The sequence below is a fragment of the Xyrauchen texanus genome, chromosome 20, assembly GCF_025860055.1.
Source record: "Xyrauchen texanus isolate HMW12.3.18 chromosome 20, RBS_HiC_50CHRs, whole genome shotgun sequence".
NCBI classification, from domain to species: Eukaryota; Metazoa; Chordata; class Actinopteri; order Cypriniformes; family Catostomidae; genus Xyrauchen; species Xyrauchen texanus.
This window is the reverse complement of record NC_068295.1, coordinates 42,592,048-42,614,285: the sequence shown is the minus strand read 5'-3', so window position 1 is coordinate 42,614,285 and position 22,238 is coordinate 42,592,048. Positions and strand designations below refer to the sequence as shown.

The 22,238-nt window shown below is 41.0% G+C and overlaps 1 protein-coding gene across 3 annotated transcripts in view; it reads right to left on the bottom strand.

Annotated features, from left to right (window-relative positions):
• Positions 1 to 22,238, bottom strand: part of LOC127660475 (sphingolipid delta(4)-desaturase DES1-like) — a 60,094-nt gene that overhangs the window by 24,809 nt on the left and 13,047 nt on the right. Inside the window, exon 2 of one of the 3 annotated variants that reach the window (XM_052150739.1) lies at positions 13,778 to 13,950. The exons of the other annotated variants lie outside the window; for them this stretch is intronic. The gene's annotated coding sequence lies outside the window, so the exon portion shown is untranslated. The remainder of the gene's footprint in view (positions 1 to 13,777; positions 13,951 to 22,238) is intronic. 3 annotated transcript variants of the gene reach the window in all.

Sequence of the window (22,238 nt, the reverse complement as noted above, 5' to 3'; positions counted from 1 at the left end):
TTTACTCTGGGCATGAGAGAGTTCCTTTGTCAAGGCTCATTTGCATGTTTATGACAGTAAGAGATTTTGGGCTGAATGACTCAAAAGATAGTAAAACATCGCGTAATATCATTCTACAGAGATCTTATATTCGAATTCAGCTCGGACAAATCGTAAGGTTTAATTTGATACCAAGAAACGTGTGTTTAGTACACTTAAAAAGGGAATATACACTGAGGCTATTAAATATGAGGCCTCAGAGTTTAAAACACACAACGAAACAGTTCTAACGAGTTTGATATACCTCAGAAATACACAACATACAGGGATTACACGTATTTCATTAGCAATATGCAGTTCTGTGTTTAACTGAAAAACACACACACACACACACACACACACATTTTTATGTTCAAAGTTTCCCCCTTCCTGTCCACACGATAAGCACGTGGTGAGCATGCGGATGTCACATGCGGTTCTCTGTCAATAGTTCATTGTCTCTTTGTCAATACATTTATTGTGCTTGTGGAGACTAGTTGGCTTATTTCAGTAATTAGGGAGTTTCAACAGTAAGTTCTTGTTTGTTCGAACCTGCCGAAGTTAATGATTCCTTCATTGATTCCCCCAGTCGCTACAGTCCCCCTTTTCGCCAGGTGATGTCCCTGTTGGAGACATCATCGGGCGACAATCATCACAATGGCGGATGGCAGGTGAATCATGAGGGTTTTGTAGAAGGTGGTTGTTCCACGGTGGGTGATGTAGACAGTAGCCACATCCAGGTCTCTGCAGCAGGTGCAGAGGCAGCAGGTGCAGAGGCAGCAGGTGCAGAGGCAGCAGGTGCCTTGACAGTGTGTCACCTGTCATTATGAAGTCAGTTCGTTTGAGGCAGGTGCTTGTTTGTGGCTGCAGGGAGTGGTTATGGGCATTGTGTAGGGTGGAGAGAGTTCCAGACTGACCTAGTACTGGTAGCAAAAGGGCAGCAGGTGGCCGATCGCCCTTGGTTCGGCACCCAGTCACCAGGTGTCTGAAGTCTGCAGTGTTACTCTGCTCTGGCAGCAGTGCTGACTTGAGCTTGCCTGAGTGGTGTTGGGCAAGAGTCAGAGGTTTGTTCTTCCCAGTACTCCTCAGGGGAGTTCTGTTCCAGGAGCTCTTTTGCTAGTGCTAGCAGCTCTTGTAACTCAGAAACAGGCGTTTCTAGCTGTCTTTGTGCAGCCTCTGTTTGGCACCTGTTTGAAAGGTGTACAGGAGGATGTTGCTGTAGACTGCTGTGGGACGTCCTGTGGTGTTTGCTGGGTGAGGCCTTGTGTTTGTTAAAGGCCTTCTGTGTCAGGTCACGCAGTTGTTGGATAGGCATTGTGTGGGGGCAGGCCATAATGCCTAAATGGTGACTTACCATAGGATGGAGGTTTCGGAGGAAAAGGCTCTTGAAGCTGGTGTCCTCCTCCATCCCAGGTTTGTTGCGAGCTCGAGTAAGCTCGTCTGAGTCTGTGGTAGTAAACATAGGGAGTTTCATGCCGACCCTGTTTGGTGTCTAGGGCAGCGATCAGTCCATTGTTAGACTCTGAGAATTCCCTTATGATGGCTTGTTTCAGCTGCTGGTAGTTAGACTGGATGTTTTCTGGCTGTCGAGCCAGAAAGCATCGCAACTCTGGGCTGGACGTGATCCAGATCAGATGGAGTCTATCTTGATGGTTCACACTCATCAAAGACTGCAGGTGAAAGTCAATGTCTCGCAGGTAAGCGTGGACGTCATGGTCTCCTGCAAGCTCTGGTGTAAATGCAGGGATATGTCTGGCCATTCGGTTGAGGTCTTTGAGTGTCGCTACACGTGTCGTTTCAAGATTCGTCTGAATCAATCCTTTTCCTTCCGCGGCTGCAGAAGCTTTAAGGAAACTGTCCGATGACGTGTTAAGCATAGGGGTTTGTCTCCCCCTTTGTAAATCTGTGCTTGGCTGGGGAGGTTTCTCTGCTGATTGCAAGTGGGGGAGTGAGATGTCTCTCCTGCTGTGGTTCCTTTTGCAGCAGGTAAGAGTGTCTCAGTTCTCGTTGGACCATGTCAAGTTCATCTTTGGTGTTGTCCAGCTGCTGAGTCAGCACTTTAACTCCAGCTCTGGACACATTCAGTTGACCTTCACAGGCCATGATTCTGGCATCTTTGTCCAAGAGTTCAGAATTTGCTGTTTTTAACAGTGAATCTTTGTGAAAAAGTACCTTTTCCAGGTGCTCTCTGGCTGTCTTTTCCAACTGCTCTTGTTGTTTAGCAGCTGTCAGAGCCGTTTGAAGTCTGTGGATTACCTCCTGTGACTCCCTTCTGCCAGGGTCCTTGTGTCTGTCCTGAGCCTCCATCTCTAGCTGGTCTATGCGGTTTTTAGCATGTGTCAGCTCCGTTTGGGACTCAGTGATCTGGCGTTGGAGGTTGTTTACCTCCTGTTTCAAACCTGTGAGGTTGTGGGCCAGGACGATAACCTCAGTCAGATATTTGTGCTCATACCTCTGGTTTGAGTCGTCTGTCATTAGTTCTTTTCCCTCGTTTTCCAGTTGCTTTTTGTTCTGTTGCTGAAGGTCAGTCAGCAGCCATGGATAAAAGGGTGTTCCTCAAAACACCTAGCCAGTCCTTTTGGCCTGCCATCTGGGCAGTTAGGCTAAGCATCTGCAACATTTTGGCACACTTCTGGTGAGAGTAAGGGCAAGAGACTAATGCAAGATCAAACAGAATTTGGAGCTAAAGGCAAAGTGAGACAGCAAGGTGTATAATGTACAGCTAGGTTTTGCTAAGTGTGGTTAACAATTGAAATGTGTTCCTGATTATTACTATCTTAGCTGCAAATAGCAGGGTGCTCAGATTTGTGTGGATCTGAGTGGCTTTGCTAAAAGAGCGTAAGCCTAGATTTAATAAATGACTTAAGATGTTTCTTTGGGTCAAATTATTTATCAGCACTTACTGATAGCATACAACAGGCTTGATCTTTGAACACATGAAGAGGAGAAAGAAAGAGGAAGAAAAGAGCTTTCCTATTAGATTGTGTCTATTAGTGGTGCTCAAAATTATGCCATAGAAATCGTCTAGATTACTAGTGTAGCTGGCTCATAAAATTTAAGCAACTTGTTGCAAATAAACACAAAATCGAGAAGAAAAGTATGTCTAGTTACTTTTGCAGTTTTATGGGGAAATAAACTACACTAGACCAAGAGGGTTAAATGGTAAAATGAATAGCTGACTTCTATTATTAGTAAAAATAATAAAAAGACTTGAAGAAGTGATTAAAATAGCAGAATAACCTTGTATTGGGAATAATCAATAGCACTTATGATCAACAATTAGATTTGCTTTGGGCATCATTCTATAGTTGGTCACAGCTGTTGCGTGTTCAAGACAATGTGTTTGTCCCTCTATAAAGTTTAGTCAACGTGCCACTGAAAGTTCCCAATAACTATAAAAATTATTCTCTATCTAAACAGTTTACATGTAATTAAGTTTTTAGATTTAATTAACAAAGTAACTGCAAATTTAGCTGAACAGCGTTCAGTATGGGATGCACCTGAAAGGTGCAGGTGAAGTTAGATGAGAAGAATTAAAGTTAAGGAAAGAGAAAGTGAGAATTCAGAAACCAGAAATGGGGTTAAAGGAAAATGGTTTAGATCACTTCACTCTGCATGCACACAAGCTGTAGATAAAGGCTTCATGTAAATTATGCTAGCAGCTAACTGTTGAAGCTATTAGTTAGCTTAGCCTAAGCTAAGGGGCTGCTAAGTTGGGTTAGCTTAGCCACCTAGGCTGGTTTGTTTACAAAATGGCGTCGGAAGGAAACACATGTGCTATCTGGAGTGAGCACTTCCTGTGACAAGTCGTTGTCATGGGAACCCATGCACTTCAGAGTTTCAGTGAGTGAAACACAGTTTTGATCACCAGGAAGCTAAGCCTTTTAGATGCACAGATAAAGTTTAGATGAAGGACATCAATCTAACTATAATTTGTAAGGCCTTTATACTGTGAAAAGGGAGCATCGCCCAAATCTACATTTATATAACACTGTACTGAGATTTCTTCATCAGAAACAGGTTAAGCAATCAATTCTGGTACAGTTTACATGCCGCTGAGCTGAGATTCCTTCATCAAAACAGACTTACACTTTAATACTGAAATTAGGGTTTCTCCGCTAAAATCATATTACTCGTACACTGATGCCTTTTGAAAATATGCTTAAATGTGTTAAGACTCTTTCAATTACAGTAGAGATGTCAATTCAAGCCATCACTTTATCCGCACCCAAACAAGCCAGCAACTAGTGAAGCAAATGCCGTTTCGCATGTCATGTCCAATTCTGACCGGAATTATTCAATGCACACTTTTAGGTTGACAGTGGTTCAAGCTCATAACCTTTGTTTAATCATGCCCGCATCATTCTCCACCATTATGTAGCGAATCAGCTCTATGAAATATTAATAATCAATCATAACTAGTTATAATCGATTATGAATATTTGGATCAGTTAATCGGGTTAACTTGATGTAGCTACATTAACATTACAACCAAATACTCGGTTCATCCCGTGAACACTCAACATTGGTTATTAATTAATTAATTAATTAATAGAAAGGTACATTTCCGGGGCATGGGAAATGTCTTTCTTACTAAGTATTAAGAGCAAGTAGTCAAAATCTATGATTAGTGACTTTAGATATGAGCTTGAGACACAGACAACTTTACATGTGACATGAACAAGACTTTTTAACTAGACTAAACATTTAAACTACTCTAACATACATATACATACATGCATACAGTTTACCAAGGGAAAGAGGGTTGAAGCAGAATACAGGAAGGCAAGAAGTTATAGTATTGTTTGAAATTCAGCAGATCAACAGCCTGAGCAAACCATCATATTAGTTCTGACACGCCCTTTTAGAAAGGGGTTAAGGATACTTAATGTATCAAATAATGAGACTAAGTTTGATACTTGCATGTCCCATTTGAATTAAACTGTCCTGATGCAATTTGTTGATGGCTTGAGTTGATCTTTGATGATGTTGTCTTGATGAGAGAGAGAACCAGTGGGAGTCAGAGACAAGGCCGTAGCCTGGCTGACGCTTGGGAGTCCTTGGGGCCTGCTAGTTCAGCATCATTCAGCAAGAGAGTGAGAGAGCACAAGGCTCAGAGGACCAGAAAACAGGAGAGGCAGGAAGCAAGAGCGAGAGAGCTAAGAGAGGGCTAAGAGAGCGAAGAGATAAGAGGACGAAGGAAGTGGGCGCAGTAGTTTTATACCCTTAGAAAACATGTCCCACCTCTCATTGGCTCGACCAATGAGAAGGGTTTGGGTTCCAGGCGGGAATTTGGTTTATTGCTCTTTGTTCTCACATTTCTCATTGCATGTGCAAGAAAGAAAACTAGGAAATATACTTGTAATACTAATATGTTGTTGTTATCGACATATCATGTACACAGTCATTTCAATCTTCGAAATACCAAGTTATAGAGACCAAATATGCCACACATATGATTTCGGGTAACCATGGTATGCAAAGTCTGAAACATTAACCCATTAGTTTGCAAGAAAACATAGATCAAGCACATTTAAGGGAAAATGTGAGATGGCACATTAGATACATGTCAATATTTATCACCTGGATATATAGAATATATATATAGGATTAACAGGGTTCATTTCTCTTTCTCCGTAAGAGAATGAAGTGAGGGTCAGCACTTCTCTGAACATTCCTTTGGAGGTCGTAAAAGTCTCCTTTACTCTGGGCATGAGAGAGTTCCTTTGTCAAGGCTCATTTGCATGTTTATGACAGTAAGAGATTTTGGGCTGAATGACTCAAAAGATAGTAAAACATCGCGTAATATCATTCTACAGAGATCTTATATTCGAATTCAGCTCGGACAAATCGTAAGGTTTAATTTGATACCAAGAAACGTGTGTTTAGTACACTTAAAAAGGGAATATACACTGAGGCTATTAAATATGAGGCCTCAGATTTTAAAACACACAACGAAACAGTTCTAACGAGTTTGATATACCTCAGAAATACACAACATACAGGGATTACACGTATTTCATTAGCAATATGCAGTTCTGTGTTTAACTGAAAAACACACACACACACACACATTTTTACGTTCAAAGTTTCCCCTTCCTGTCCACCACGATAAGCACGTGGTGAGCATGCGGATGTCACATGCGGTTCTCTGTCAATAGTTCATTGTCTCTTTGTCAATACATTTATTGTGCTTGTGGAGACTAGTTGGCTTATTTCAGTAATTAGGGGAGTTTCAACAGTAAGTTCTTGTTTGTTCGGAACCTGCCGAGTTAATGATTCCTTCATTGATTCCCCCAGTCGCTACACTTGATAAGGTTATCAGACTAGCAATAATAGTTAATATTTCATTTATTTTATGTATTTTCACTTTTATTCAAGTATAGCCAAATCATTCCAATTTACGTGAAAAGTTTTGGTAAATCTACAATCCTGATATCAAGTAAGATCATTCTGAAAACATACAGTTTTGGCTCAGGTTTTCTAAAAATAGTTAACTTTACCAGGCATAATTGACACTAGGATGTTTTGACGAGGTGTTCTGGCCTATGAAATGGTGCTACCCAAGCCTACACTACAGGTAGGATGTTTTGACAAGGTATTTTGGCCTGCAACATTGTGCTACCCAATACTACAGCCGTGGCCAAAAGTATTGGCAGTGACATCAATTTTGTGTTTTGCAAAGTTTGTTGCTTCGGTATTTGTAGATATTTTTTCACACATTTCTATGGCATACTGGAAAACAATAAGCATTTCATAAATTTTTAAAACATTCAAAATATGCAAAGAGTCAATATTTACAGTGTTGACCCTTGTTCTTCATAACCTTTGCAATTTGCTCTGGCATGCTGGATATCAGCTTCTGGGCCAAATCCTGACTGATGGTGATCCATTCTTGCCTTATTAGTGCTCGGAGTTGATCACAATTTGTGGGCTTCTGCTTGTCCACTCGCCTTTTGAGGATTGACCACAGGTTCTCTATGGGATCCAAGGAGTTGCCTGGCCACGGATCCAAAATTTAAACGTAATGATCTCCGAGCCACTTCATTATTATTCTTGCCTTGTGACATGGTGCTCCATGCTGGAAAATGCACGGATCATCACCAAATTGCTCCTGGGTCATTGGGAGAAGTTGCTCTTGCAGGACCTTTTGATACCATTCTTTATTCATAGAAGTGTTTTTAGGCACAATTGTGAGAGAACCCACTCCTTTGCATGAGCAACCCCACACATGGATGGTCTCAGGGTGCTTCACTGTTGGCACGACACAGGACTCATGGTAGCATTCACCTTTTCTACTCTGGATATTGATTTTCCAGATATCCCAAACAGTCAGAAGGGGGCTTCATCAGAGACCGTTTTATGCGGTCCAATCCTTGTACTTCCTGCAGAACTTCAGACGGTCCTTGATGTTTTTCTTGGAGGGAAGTGGATTCTTTGCTGCCCTTCTTGAAACCATGCCATTGTCCAAAAGTCTTTGCCTCACTGTGCATGCAGATGCACTCACACCAACCTGCTGCCAGGTGGTGACACGATTCCGTAGCCGACTCCTCAGGAAGAGACAGCCCTGGAACCTACTGGACACTCTGGGACATCCTGAAGCATTCTTCACTGCAGTTGAACCTCTCTTCTTGAAGTTCTTGATGATTTGGTAAATGGTTCTTTCAAGTGCAATATTCTTTGCAGCAATTTCCTTGCATGCAAGGCCATTTTGATGCAAAGTGATGTATGCACGTTGGGTTGGGCGATGTCCCCTAAATTGGCAGTTGACGATGTTGACAGTAAAACATCCCCAACCGACGATATCATCGTCCATCGCGATGTTTTACTGTCAACATCGTTTATATAATTTCATATAATTTTCAAAAATTATATGAAAAATTATAATTTCGTTATTTTACCAACCCAACTAATGACTCGTCGGCGCTTTATCAGTAGGTTGCACGACACGTGAAGCATTTTTTTTTAGCTTTCACTTAAGAGTTGTGCACTATTTATTTTAATATATCTCTTTACATAAATACTATTTTCCACTTAAAAAATATAATTTCGTTATTTTACTCACTGATGAGCAAAAGGTCGAGGCAGAAATGACCATGTACCTGCAGGAAATGGCCATTGATGGGGAAGAGGACCCGCTGACTTGGTGGAAAACGAACGACAAAAGGTTTCCGTTCATGGCAAGATTAGCACGGAAATATCTGTGCATATGTGCTACCAGTACTCCATCAGAGCGGGTCTTCAGCACAGCGGGTAGTGTAGTTACTCCAATCCGCAGCTTATTAAAACCAGATAAAGTGAATATGTTGGTATTTCTGGCCAGAAACATCGAAATTTAAACATGGTCTATGGTGAAAGATATTAGACTTCTTTACGCATTTTTCGCCATCCGTTGCGGAACTATTCGATTTTGCATATTATTTTTTAAACGTTTTTTCATTTGTGTAGTTCATATGACCGCTTTACAATATTTCAATAACATAATTTATTTTGTAGCCTGTGCTGACGTTAATTGTGCTGCTAATTATAAGTGAAATGTTAATGCTGAGTTTCGGTCTGAGTGTTGTTCCATTTTCTTGTTCTTTATTTGTTGTTCTTCTATGTTTTAATAAATGTGTGTTATTCATATTCACCTTCATATTCATTTGATTTGACATTATGGATTTATGGCCAAGGAAATTTTTCTTTAAAAGTATTAACCAGACAAAAAGTTATTTGACGTTCGCTGGTCTGGGTTTATCTTAAACTGCCGCTTCAGTGTACACAAGAGCTATGTGACAATGAGCAAGATTTTCTGAGACACTACAACTACTAATAATTAATTAATAAAGGCTATTTTCTTGCCTACAACATAAAATATTTTAATCTAAATGTACAGTGTAAGACTTGTAAAAAAAAGACAAGAAGCTAACAATGTCAAGATCAATATTTGTGTAGCCTGCCTGACACGGTATTTTCACAGACTAACACGTCACGTCTCAGGCATATACCACAGTATTTAAAATAGCATATATTCATTAGTTATATTCTCAATTTAATTTACTGAGCAAACCCTGAAAGGGTTTTAGGTTAACTATAGAAGAGACTTGGATTAGTGAGTCACACTAGCAAGACTCGCAAAAGGGGGCGTGGCATCACGATGGTGGCTCTACATCGTGATGTTGGTCAGCCATCACGATGGACGATGATATCGTCCATCGGCACAACCCTAATGCACGTCTTTTTTTAGAGGTAACCATTGCTAACAAGAACACACTGATTGGAAGCACTTCTTCTCTCCTTTTATAGCAATCAGTCTGCTCTTATAATCCAATCAGAATGATGGTGATTTTTGACTAGTACTCATTCACACTTTCCCAGGTGCTGCTGATATGATTAGTGAAATGATGTTAGATGGTCATTTTGTGCCAGGGCCAAACAGTGAAATTTGGGTTTTTGTGAGAAGTAAATTTTTTTGGCCAATGAAGCTTTTAACAATGATTTAAAATGCATCTGATCACTCTAATCTAGAAACAATGTGAATCAACACCACAAAAACTGAAGCTGAAAACTTTGCAAAACACAACATTTATGTCACTGCCAATACCTTTGGTGACGGCTGTATACTGCAGGTAATATGTTTTTTTTTGTAGCAAATTGGTAGGATGTTTTGACAAGGTTTAATTTAACCATTAAATGATAATACAATGCATTATTATACCATTAACCGCCACTAAATTCCGGCATAATGATTACTGTTGGCTCTCGATAAAAAAAAAAAATGGCAAAGGCTCCGTGCGGTCGTATTTTTCGACAAGGTAGCACAGATCGATAGAGAAAACTGTCGGTTTATGCTATGGTAGGATAATCTGATGAAGTAGGACAGCACAACAGAACACCGGCCTTGCGCTCTCATGGCCCGCCCTTCTCCTTGTCGTCACACCAATCATTTTTCACCTACTAAGGCCTTGTTCAGACTGCCTCTAAAAATCAGATTTTTTTTGCATATCCAGATTGTATTCAGGTGAGATTTAATAATCTGGACAGCAAAAAAAAACACATGTAATCGGATTTTTCCAAACCACACCGGGAGGTGGTTTCAAATGCGATTTAAATCTGATTATTTATTTCAGATGCGTCTCAGTCCGGATGCTCTGGCTGCTGAAATCGGATTTCAAATGGTCCGAGTCACTCTTAATGTGACACAATGATGACGTCAAAAATCGGTGACCACAGCACAGAACATCACAATATTTTTTTTTTTTTTTTTTTTTTATAATTCAACAAATTTTACATAGCACAACATATGATTAGTACAACACAACCTCAATTGTAACAATTGCCAGGGGGGACAAAAGCATACATTGATCATTTACAAATGTGGTAAGATACCAACAGAAGCACAGTTCGGTTTGCTTTGGGATGGTTAGAATATAATATGGTACTATAATATTGTTGTAAATCATTTAAAAACAAAAGAAGAAATGCAGGGTTTTGAACTACTAAACTTGCACTTATGTATATGATACTTTGCTAACAAAAACAACAGGTTTATTACATAATACCCATTACAGTCTTTCCTTTCATAGTTATGGAAACAAAATAGCACATGCTAATAAGTAAAATCAAAGTCAGATTGTATGCTGGTCTTAATAAAATTACAAAGATCATACGAAAGTCTCTGATGAACAGCACTGAGTGTCTATGTCATATATGATTCTTTGAATAGCACATTTAGCAGGATAGAATTTGAGTAACAATTTGGGTAAGGTCCATACCTTTTTCCAAGGGATACTATCAACAACTCAATTCCAAGAAGAAATTACATATGGGACTGTAATAACCTCCTCTTGAAATAAAGCTTGAATTGCTCTAATATTTTTCAAAGGAATGGTTGTGAAGCACAATTTCCCTATGGAAGTATTTAAGGGGTCTATCTTGGATAAAGTTAGTCAAATTAAAATGTTGACCTCTTAAAAGCATTACAGCACCTGAAGGTATGACGCACCTGCATCAAGGACTATTGAGAATTATTTTTGTGTGATAGGTATTTTAAAATTTAATCAGAAATTCCTTGTAAGATAAAATAACTCCTTCAGGATTCAAAAGTTGACCTACCAATAAGATATAATTTTTTACCCAGTTTTCCAAAAATATTGATTTATTTTTATACAAGACATTTCTGTTATTCCATATAACATATCTATTAGGGGAAAAATTGTGTTTGTAAATTAAGGACCAGGCTAGTAGCATCCGTTTATGGAAATTTGATAACTTAAATGGTGATTTTACTAATATTATAATTACTATAAATTAGTTTTATTGGGACATGTCATCAAATTTACACAGCATCTGAAAGTACAATCACGTCCAGTTTTATATTGGTTTAAACATACACAAAAACACATATGAACAAAAGACAGATATTGAAAGAACCCCCCCCCCACACTTTTACAGGATGGATTAATATTTTATAGCATATATAGCTGGCTTACATAATCAAACATGTTCAATGTCTTAGAGGACTCAAATACCAGGTAACACTACAGCAGTACTGTTGGGTAAAGTGATGTGAAAGTACACTTTTAAACAATGGGAACTGTAGATACTTTATCAAAAAGTGAGAGGATATGTTGCCAAGTAGTGTAAAATGTCTTAGTCGACCCTCTAAGAGCAAATTTTATTCTCTCCAGTTTAAGAAATTACATTAAATCAGTCTGCCAGGGGCATTCTGCTGTAGGCTTGGGTGATTTCCAATGTAGAAGGATGCGCCTACAGGCGAAAAGGGAGCCAAAAGACAGGACATTTAATTTAATTTTAGTAAACGCAGTATAATTAAGGGGGACTCCAAAAATGGCAATGAATGGATAAGGTGCAATATTGGTACCTAGGGCATCCGAGATGATTTTGTAAAAGTTTTTCCAAAAACCTGTTAATTTGGAACATGACAATGGGCTAAATTAAGTATGGGCTAGATGAGAGGGGGTAGAAGTACATCTATTACAGGCCTCACTAGTGGCAGGAAAGAATTTAGCTAATTTAGCTTTGCTAAAATGCATTCTATGGAGCACTTTAAATTGTATGAGTTTAAGACCGGCATAAGAGGAGGAATAATTCACCTGTAATTTAGCTTTTCCCCACCAAGGTTCCGGAAACCGAACTCCTAGTTCAGCCTCTCACTCACATTTGATTCTGGCAAGTGGCGGGGGTCAAGTCATGAATCCTTCCAAGTATAATCAGTGAAATTTACCAAATATTCATTCAGTATGTGAAAACAGCTGTACGTATCGATATAACAATAAACACATGACATTTATATCAAAAAGTGTGACCAGTATATAACCCATCCATACCCCACCCCAAAAACCAATTTTTTTTTTATAACAAGCCTAACAGCATTAAAAAAAAAATCTGCTAAAACTTCAAAATCCAACGCTCGTCCTTCCTTAGAAGCGATCAGCAGGTCTCCTTCACAGTCGCACTTCCAATGCACAACGCAGTAGGCTACCTGTGTTTAACTAACTAAAATTAACCAAATAAGCAGCAGGAATACTTCCGCTTATTAAACCACACTCATTGTAAACAAGTGCACCTTTTATCAGAGCAGAAAGTCAAATTTTAACTGTACTGAAGTTTGCGTAATCAAGTAATGGCAATTAAATGCCGAATTCTGTATTAACATTCTGAACGAGTCTTTAAGACATATGGTAGGCTAAGCTAGGTGGCTTTGCTAGAAATCACGGTTCGGTGGTTAACCACCACAGGACACTCGATCATGAAATGGGATAATCAGATGTGGGTGTAGCGCTACATTCCGTGCTTAGCCATTATGCAGATAGTATATTCAGGCCTTCAAACACATATTTTTCAACATCAAAAGCCACCTTTCCGGCGAGTGTTAAATAACGTACCATTTAGCCACCTGCACTAGGTAGCATTAACCACAGATTTTTCTGTTATCGGTTTGTAATATGTTTCTGCTGCAACAGGGGTGTCGCAGTGGTGTTTGTCATCGTCAATAGTGATGCAAAGTCGAGCTGTGTGGCGTAGGGCGAAGGTGATGCCAGCCTTGTGGAGTTTGGCCTTGATATCTTTGAACGTTCCCCGCTGCTTGGCCAAGCTTGCACTCATGTCGGGGAAAAACAGGATCCTACTACCGTTGAACTGAATGTCCTCTAGGTGTATCCTGGCCCAACGAAGCACACGCTCCTTAACCTTGAAAGCGGTGGAATCTTGTGATGATGGCCCGAGGACATTGGTCTTGGGTAGGCTTTGGCGCTGAAGTTCTATGTTTTCTGTCCAATTCCAGTGGTTTCGGGAAAATTTCACTGCCGACAACTTTTTGGATGAGGTGTCAGATGAATTCTGACGGCGAACCTCCTTCAATCCCCTCCGGTAAGCCAACAATTCTCAGATTCTGTCGCCTGGATCAATTTTCTAGATCGACTACTTAGGAATCCAGTACAGTAAATACATAGTAACATATGAAAAATGCAAGTATTTTGTGAAAAATGCGGGAGCTATCCCTCAGCGTGGCTGTCTCCTATACTGCCCAACCAGAAGTCCGAGTATATTAAAATTAAGAACATTCATACCTCCACAAGCATTGGCATTTGTCATGACAGATTTCTCCACATAATGATTTCTCTTCCTCCATATAAAATTGTATAAATGTCTTATACATTTTTTTAATCGTAATGTTATCAATGTGTAAAGACAGAGCTGCATATATCAACCTAGATGTGCCTTCTGCCTTTGATAGTAAAATTCGTCCTCTTACCGTGCGTTCAGACCAGAGGCGTCGAGAGCGTCAAATCGACCTGAAGTCATTCAATTTCTATGACAGCCAGCGTCTCTCGGCGGCGAGAAGCGGTGCGGCGAGTCTTGGACGGTGTGGGCGTCAGAGTGCCGCCAACATTATGGTAATGAGCTTTGACGTGGTTGGGCTGCAACCTATTGGAATTTTATATATAAGTGAATATTATAGTTTATATAATATTATATAATAATATATATAAATATTTCATAAGGATATACGCTACTTGTGATATGACATCAAAAGGATACCGGTCGACATGTCTGGATGTTTTGTGGCCCCTTTAAAAATAGTTCACAAAACCAAGCACTCAACGAACGTTGCCGCCCATTTCAAATACGTCAGAGCATCCACGAATTTTCAATATCGTTGTTGGCAGGGCAGCCAGATCGAATTTTGACACTTTCGCCACCTCTGGACTGAACGCATAAGTTAGATATAGGTCTCTCTGTAACAAAGATTTTTTTGTTTGTTTGTTTTTTCAATAATTGGATTACGATTTAAATAACATCTGGCATTTTCATCTTTAACTATTTTTATACCTAAATATATAACTTCACAGTTTACAGGAATTTGACATATATTGATCGCAGCATTGTTGTTGTTTTTACAGCCATCAGCTGACATTTATTTATATTTAGGTAAAGCCCTGACACTTTGAGACACACAATTTTTTATGAATCTTTAAGACGGTAGTGTCATCTGCCAATTGACTTGTTAAAATATGTTGAATCACAACCAATATACCCTCTAATTTACTCTCCAATAAAAAAGCAGCAAGAAGTTGGGTAGCAATCAAGAAAAGATAGGGGGAGATTGGACAGCCTTGTCATCTTCCATGACATAAATCAAATCTTGAAGTATTTAAGTTTGACACAGCTACTTCCATTTTTATATAAAGTCTTGATAGCACTGCAAAAGTATTTTCCTAGACCAAATTTTTGCCTTACCTTAAACATAAATGCATGCTCCAAGGAATCAAAAGCCTTGTAAAAATCTAAAAACAATATGTAGGCATCACTGTCTATAATTTCATTATAATCCAACACATCTAGCGCCAAACGGATATTATTGGAAATATGTCGCTTTCTCATAAAACCATTTTGCATTTCATCAATAATGAAATGTAAAACGTCTCGGGTTACATGTGTATCCCTTGTTCCCTGAAAAAAGCGGAACGAGATCCTGTGCTGCTAAGCGCTATGGGGAACAATCCTAGTTGTGACCAGCTGTGAATAATGTGTGTAACACGTCAACGAACATTGACCGGAATTTATAGCCTCGGCTGATGTAATCATTAGATGCACCCGAGGCCAGGCTATAAATGGATGCGTCACCAGGTGTCGTCAGATACTTTTTTGAAGAGCAGTCCTGGGACGTCCCAGTGCGGCAAAGAAGCGCAGCATCTCGTTCCGCTTTTTTTCAGGGAACAAGAGTTACACATATAACCAGAGACATTCCCTTTACAAAAAGCTTCACTATGATGCTGCGCTGCTAAGCGCTATGGGGAACGCAATACCCACGCCGCCGCACTGGGGGCTGTCCGGACCCCTACGGTTGTGCAGTGTACTCACAAAAACGCGAGAGGTCTCAGATATGAGCTTGAGATGTCGACTCAAGGACGTAAGAGCCCGGAGTAGCATAAACATCTAACCCATAAAGTTCGATGAATGTGTGCGAAGAGAACCCGATCGCAACACAAACTTGTCATAAAAACTGATGAATGTGAGCAGAGAGGACCAGCCTGCCGCATCACAAACTTGTTTAGGCATGGGCTGTGATGTCGACTCAAGGACATAAGAGCCTGGAGTGGCAGAACATCCAAACTATAAAAATCTAATGAATGTGTGCAGAGGGGACAACCTGCCGCATCACAAACTTGCTGCAGAGGGAGATCTCTAGCCAAGGTTTTAGAGGTGGAGAGCCCTCTGGTAGAGTGTGCCCTAAAACCTACTGGCGAAGCTTGACCGCACGTCTCGTAGGCCCGGGCAATAATGAGGATGCCTCTTAGAGGGCACCCCACCCACCAAGCCGTGGCAAACCGCAGTGGCCACATAGAACCTGGCAGTGGCGAGGCAAGTGCCCGCTGACAGTTCTTTCTACAGAAAATCCAGAACTGAAGCAAACTGGCAGTTAGCCAGTAAACCGGGGAAAGAAACGCATACAGACACATTCTGGGTCATGTATGTGTCTTAACGTCCAGACCCAAGGGGCTGGGTGATTTCAGGGAGAACTAGGAGACATTGCGCTATTCATAAAGGCCGAAGAGGTCCTCTTCTGCCCTAAGATCTCACCCAAACTTGTTCCAAGTGGAAAAAGCCCGGCATTTAAAAAGGTCTCGATAACCTCAGGAGAAAGCCCTGTGTCCCTCAGTTGGTACCCTTAGGGGCCAAACATGAAAGATTCCACAATTCGGGGCAGGGATGAAATATTGCCCTGTGCCTGAGATAGAAGATCCTTCCTGTTCGGAATCGCCCAAGGCGAGCTGTCGAGGGAAGAGATTATCTACCAGAATCAAGCCCTGTTCGGCCAGTGCAGTACTATCAGTAAGAGGCAAAAACCTTTGCTGGCAAACTCTGGGCAACTACTACCTTAGGGTGGAGTTCTTAACTCCCCCATTGGTATTTTCTGTCTGGACAGTAAATCTGCTCCCACATACAGGCATCCAGGGATATAACTGACCTGAGTGACAGGAGCTTGCCCTGGGCCCTAAGGAGAATCCGATATGTCAGAAATACAGCTGACAAGAACGTGGGTCTCCTTGATGATTTATGTAAGAGGCTACTGCTTCTACTTGTCCACCCGCACAAAGACATGGCAGCCTCAGGAGGAGGTATTTCAGGGCCAGAAATACAGCCATCAACCCGAGACAGTGACTGTGACAACCGAGACGACGACCCTCCTATCCCCTTAAGCTGGACGACCACTTAAGGCCGCTACCCCGCCCGTCAGGGAGGCGTCTGTTGTTAGCAGCCTACGACAATAAGACGCACATAGAGTGGGACCCAAGGCAGAAAACCGGGGTCTGAACCACATAAAAAGGAAACGAAGCCTGAGGCGCATAACCCTTATTAGCCTAGGTGTTTTGGCCCTTGGAAGAAATCCCCTGGCTTTGCGCCACAACAAAAATGGTCTCATGAGCAGAAGGTCCAGAGGGATCACAGAGGACGTGGTCGCCCTGAGACCTGGAAATCGTTGATACTGATAACAGTGCCCTAGCCTGACTTTGCTCAGGGTGATCTAAATGGACTCAATCCTAGCGAGAGACAGTTGTGCCCGCATTGTGATTGAACTCCAAAATATGCCTCGATAGACAGTGTTCTGAGTGGGAGAGAGGACGGTTTTCGAACTGTTTTAGAAACAGATGAGCTAAGATGATATCCCTGTGCTGAACTGCCAGTTCCTGGAACTGCACTAGGATCAGCCAGTTGTCTACATAATTCAGAATGCAGATGCCCCGGAGTCGGAAGGAGCCAGCGCTACATCATGCATTGTGAATGTGCGGGTAAAAAGGGCTAGACTGAGTGAAAGAACCTGACACTGGAAGACTTCGCCCCCGGAAGCGAACATCAGGAACTTTCCATGTTGTGGCAGAACTTCTAAATGATGCATAGAAGTGCGTCATAAGATCGATGGTGACCAGCCAAACGAGTTGTAGGGCTTGAGATACAACCGTCTTGATAGGCATCATCTAGGACTTGAACACCCATGGGCAATTCAGCCAGACGCCACCCCTCACCCTCCATGGGAAACGGGAAGTATTTAGTGTAATAACCTAACTCTCTCTCTGGAAGGGGAACACATACCAAGGCCCCTTTAACCAGGAGATTTCAGTTTTTTTTTACATAAAGAAATCCGGTTTACGGTAGTGAGAACACGCCGTTGAAACACGGAAAAGCGGCGAGTGAATTAAATCCTGACGCCCTTATGAGACCCACAGAAAATAATATATCTGGCAGAAGTTTCCACGCTCCCAGGATCTCTGAGATGGGTATTCGATTTTAACACTTCCTGTTGAGGGGTTGTCGAGTGTTTCACGTCCTGAATAAAATGCAGGAACAGCGAAAACACCCAATTTTGATGGAAGCCTCTGCAACCCGAAACACCAAGAGGTGGCGGGAATGGAGGGGCTTCGAGGGGGTACCGGGAGGGGTGAAGTGAAGCACGCGCCCCGTCCCGAGGGGAGCTACCCCCTAATCTAGGCGCAAGACCGTCAGGGTTTTCTCTTACTACAAATTATAGTCCTGAGGTCTTGCTTCGGGGCTGGCGAGGGCAGTGAGACGGTCCCCAATCCCTGGGAGGAGGAGCACGACTCGCCACGCTTTGCTTTTGAGCCTCTCTTCAGACAGGACTGAGGCGGGTCTGAGGCTTGCTCGTCAAGCGCAGAACCCACACTCAGGTCGTCCAGGAGGTCAGCCTGGTACGCCTGTAAAACAGCATAGTGTGCAGAGCAGCACCAGCCTGACCTGCTGCTTGATAAGCCCTTCCCACTAAAGTGGAGGTTGTCCTACAAGGCTTTGAGGGGAGAGAGGGCTTCTTATGTGACAATGCCGAGCCCGGCGAGAGATAGCCCGCAAACGTTTCTCCGACCGGCGGCATCACTGAATACCCCCGTGCCGCAGCACCCACGATAGTCTGATATGATTACATCGAGGGTATGTGAACACGGGAAGAAATCGTATTATTTTTTTATTTATCGTTTTTTTGTAAAAAATGTAGGGCTTCCTCCATGAGCGAGAAAGCTCTTCATGGAGGTTTTCAAAGAAGGGAAGGGACTTATGAGGCGTTCCCTTTCTTAGACTGGAAGATAAAATCTATCCCCTAATTTGGAGGGTTGGGGGGTCTCTTTTTCGTGTGGCCAGTCCAACTAGAGTCTGGCAACCGCACGAGTAACAACATCGATCAATTCCTCCGTAGATTTTTTTAGCGCGGACGGAAAGCTCGGAGGCGGGAAGAGAATCGCGATCCTCCTCATTATCCGAAGAAGCGTCGGAACGCACTTCGAGATCAAGTAAAGAACCAGCTGGGTTTGGGGAGAGAGCGAGAGAAAGGGATAAACCCGTCTCTTGCTCCTCAGCCAAATCCATGGCCCATGAACGATCTCTTTTTTTTTTCCGTGAGTGCTGACTTATATATATATATATATATTTTTTTTTTTCTAAACAGAAGAGAAAACTGCCTAACAAATTCTAAGTTTTGACAGGGGTTGTGAGATACACAGCCACAGAATCGCTCTGAAAAGAGAGTTTCTGACGACACCTGGGGACACATCCATTTAAAGCCTGGCCTCAGGTGCATCTAATGATTACATCAGCCGAGGCTATAAATTCCGGTCAATGTTTATTGACGTGTTACACACATTATTTACAGCTCGGTCACAACTAGGATTGTTCCCTATAGCGCTTAGCAGGGCAGCATCATAGTGAAGCTTTTTGTAAAGGGAACTTGTTTTAATTGATTTGCAAATATGGATGCAAAAATGTTATAATCAGTATCAAGTAGACTTATCGGTCGCCAATTCTCTAACATAGACACATTTTTATTAGGTTTTGGTAATAACGTTATGATGCCCTGTGTCATAGTTGAAGGAAGGACCTCATGTTTAGACACTCTAAACCTGGAGCAGAAAGGTGCTAGTTGTTCTGAATTCTATAAACAGTTTTCCGATGAAATTTAATCACTTCCAGGCGACTTGTTATTTTTTAGTTTGGATTTACATTTTGTGACTTCCTCTAAAGAAATGATAGAATCACAAATTTTCGGATCAACCTCTGGGATACGTTACACTGCACTGAGTCCAAGAAAAAAAGATGTTGCCTCCTCTGAATATCTAGATTTATAAATATTGCAATAGAATTCAGTACAGAACAAAGATAATTTTGAGGACTTGCTGTCTCTATACCAACAATATTCAGAAGTTCAATAGTAGATTTCAATTTCAAAACACTTTATTTGTCCCCAAGGGGCAATTAATAAGGCCACATAGAGTAACGTAAACATTATACATTATAACATCCTACATTAAATAAATAACACAGTGTACATGAAATACATATTAATGAATACCTAATATATATATATATATATATATATATATATATATATATATATAAAAAATAATTAAATCAAGACATAATAAACAAGAGGGCTAGAGACGGTTGAGAATTTAAAAGCTGCACCGATTTGGGAACAAAGGTTGCCTTCCTCCTTTGTGTCCTACAACATGGACAACAAGCCGTCGCCTTGAAGGAAGCCACTCAAAAACAAAGAACATTACATGTGATGTGTCTCGTAAGATCCTTCCAGCCAACCTCAGCGTTTGCTGTTCACTTATAATAGAAAGAGCCCTAATAGGGAGTCCAATAATTTTTGAGCAGACTTTAACTGTGCGCTCCAGACTATTTCTATTTTGGAGGCTTATAGAATGAAACCAGCAGACGATGGAAAATGTAATGACACTTTCAATGTAGGAGTAGTAGAACATAGTGAGCAAGTTCTTACTAACTCCAAAGGAATTGAGCTTCCTTAAAAGATACTGCCGCTGCTGGCATTTCTTCAGTATCTCCTCTGTATTGGAAGTAAATTTGAACAGATTGTCAAAAATTGTCCCAAGGTACTTGTACTCCTTGACAATCTCTATAGGCTTCCCGTGCATAACAGTAGATGCTGCCATAGCCACCTGCCTCTGCTTATTAGAAAAGGTTACTACCATCTCTTTAGTCTTATTCAAGTTAAGCTCCAAACAGGAAATGTCACACCACTCAACAAATTCCTGAAGGGCTGGGCCATGATGCTGTGAAGGGCCTGAAAGCAGAGACAGTAAAACGGTATCATCGGCAAACTTAATCAGATGACAATTAGGTTGAGTAGATCTACATTCGTCGGTATACATAATGAAGAGCAGAGGTGAAAGGACACATCCCTGGGGAGAGCCAGTTGAAGTATATAGGAGGTCAGAAAAGATATTATTGACCAGCACTCTCTGAGACCTATTGGTTAAAAAAATCAATTACCCAGAAAATCATTTTGTCCTCCAGATGAAAATGACTAATAAGTTTCTCAGCAAGAATATGTGGCTGTAGGGTATTAAAAGCCGAAGAAAAATCAGCAAACAAAAATCTGGCTGTGGTATTAGGAGACTCAAGATGCTTATGAACAATGTCTGTGATAAACACCTTTGCATCATCAACCCCTCTACCTGTGCGATAGGCAAACTGAAGTGGATCCAACTGTGAAACAGTTACTTTAGTGATATAGTTTTTAATAATCCTCTCCATTGCCTTTATCACAAGAGAGGTGAGTGCAACAGGTCTCAGATCGTTTAAGGATTTTATGGAACTCTTTTTTTGGTATCGGAATAACAGTGGAATGTTTCCACAGTTGAGGAACTACACCAATAGCCATAGATTTCTGAAATAAAGTCTGAAACACCCCCCAACTGCTCCGCACAGTATTTTAAGGTTCGGCCACAGATAGTATCCGGCCAAGGTGCAGATTTAACTTTGGTCTTTTTAAGAGCTTGCACCACCTCCTCCATACTTATAGTAAAGGCAGAGTCACCAGATTTAAAAGTAGAAATTATTGTTTCCACTTGAGTGGTATTGTCCGTCTCAAATCTGGTGTAGAAAGAACTGAGATCGTTAGGAAGAGATGTTAAACTACTTCCTACAACCTGAATGTGCCTACGAGCACTGGGAGCAATATTAACTGCTGCCATATTCTTAAGACCCTGCCAGACTGTATGGAGGTTTCCTTGAGTAAATGTTTGCTCAATCTTGTTCTTATATTTCAGTTTAGCAGATTTAATAGCACGCTTGACCTCTCTGTTAACCTCCTTTTTTTCATACTCAGTGCCGGTGTAGAAAACTCTCTTTTTCTTATTTAGAATTTCCTTGAGTTCCTTCGTTACCCAGGGCTTATTGTTCGGAAAGATGGTAACCTTCTTAGTAGGAGTGATGTAATCCACACAGAAGGAGATATACGATGTTACTATATCCGCTTGCTCGTGAGCACATCGTAGAGCACGTGGCATTTCTTTTCTCTAACTTAAAATATGACGAATTTTGCTCCCCCTCTTCCATCCACTTCCCCCTGGATCTGATAAAAGCACCTTTAGCTTTAAAAAGCTAAAAATCATCTAATTAAACTTGCAATTTAATATAGTCTCTCCTTTTGTCATCTGATAGATCGTTTTTATTAGCAAGATGAGAAAGACTGAATACTACATTATCTCCCTTCTCTCTTCTTTTCTTAACAAGATCACTACCAGTTTTTCTAAAATATTTACCAATTTCATACTTGAGAAATTCCCAATTTGGCAAAAAAGATTTTTCTTCTTTCGCTGTAATCCAATACAATTTTATTAAGTTAGAAACATCCTGTTTAACTGGATCTAGTTCGATGAGAGAATTATTCATCTTCCATA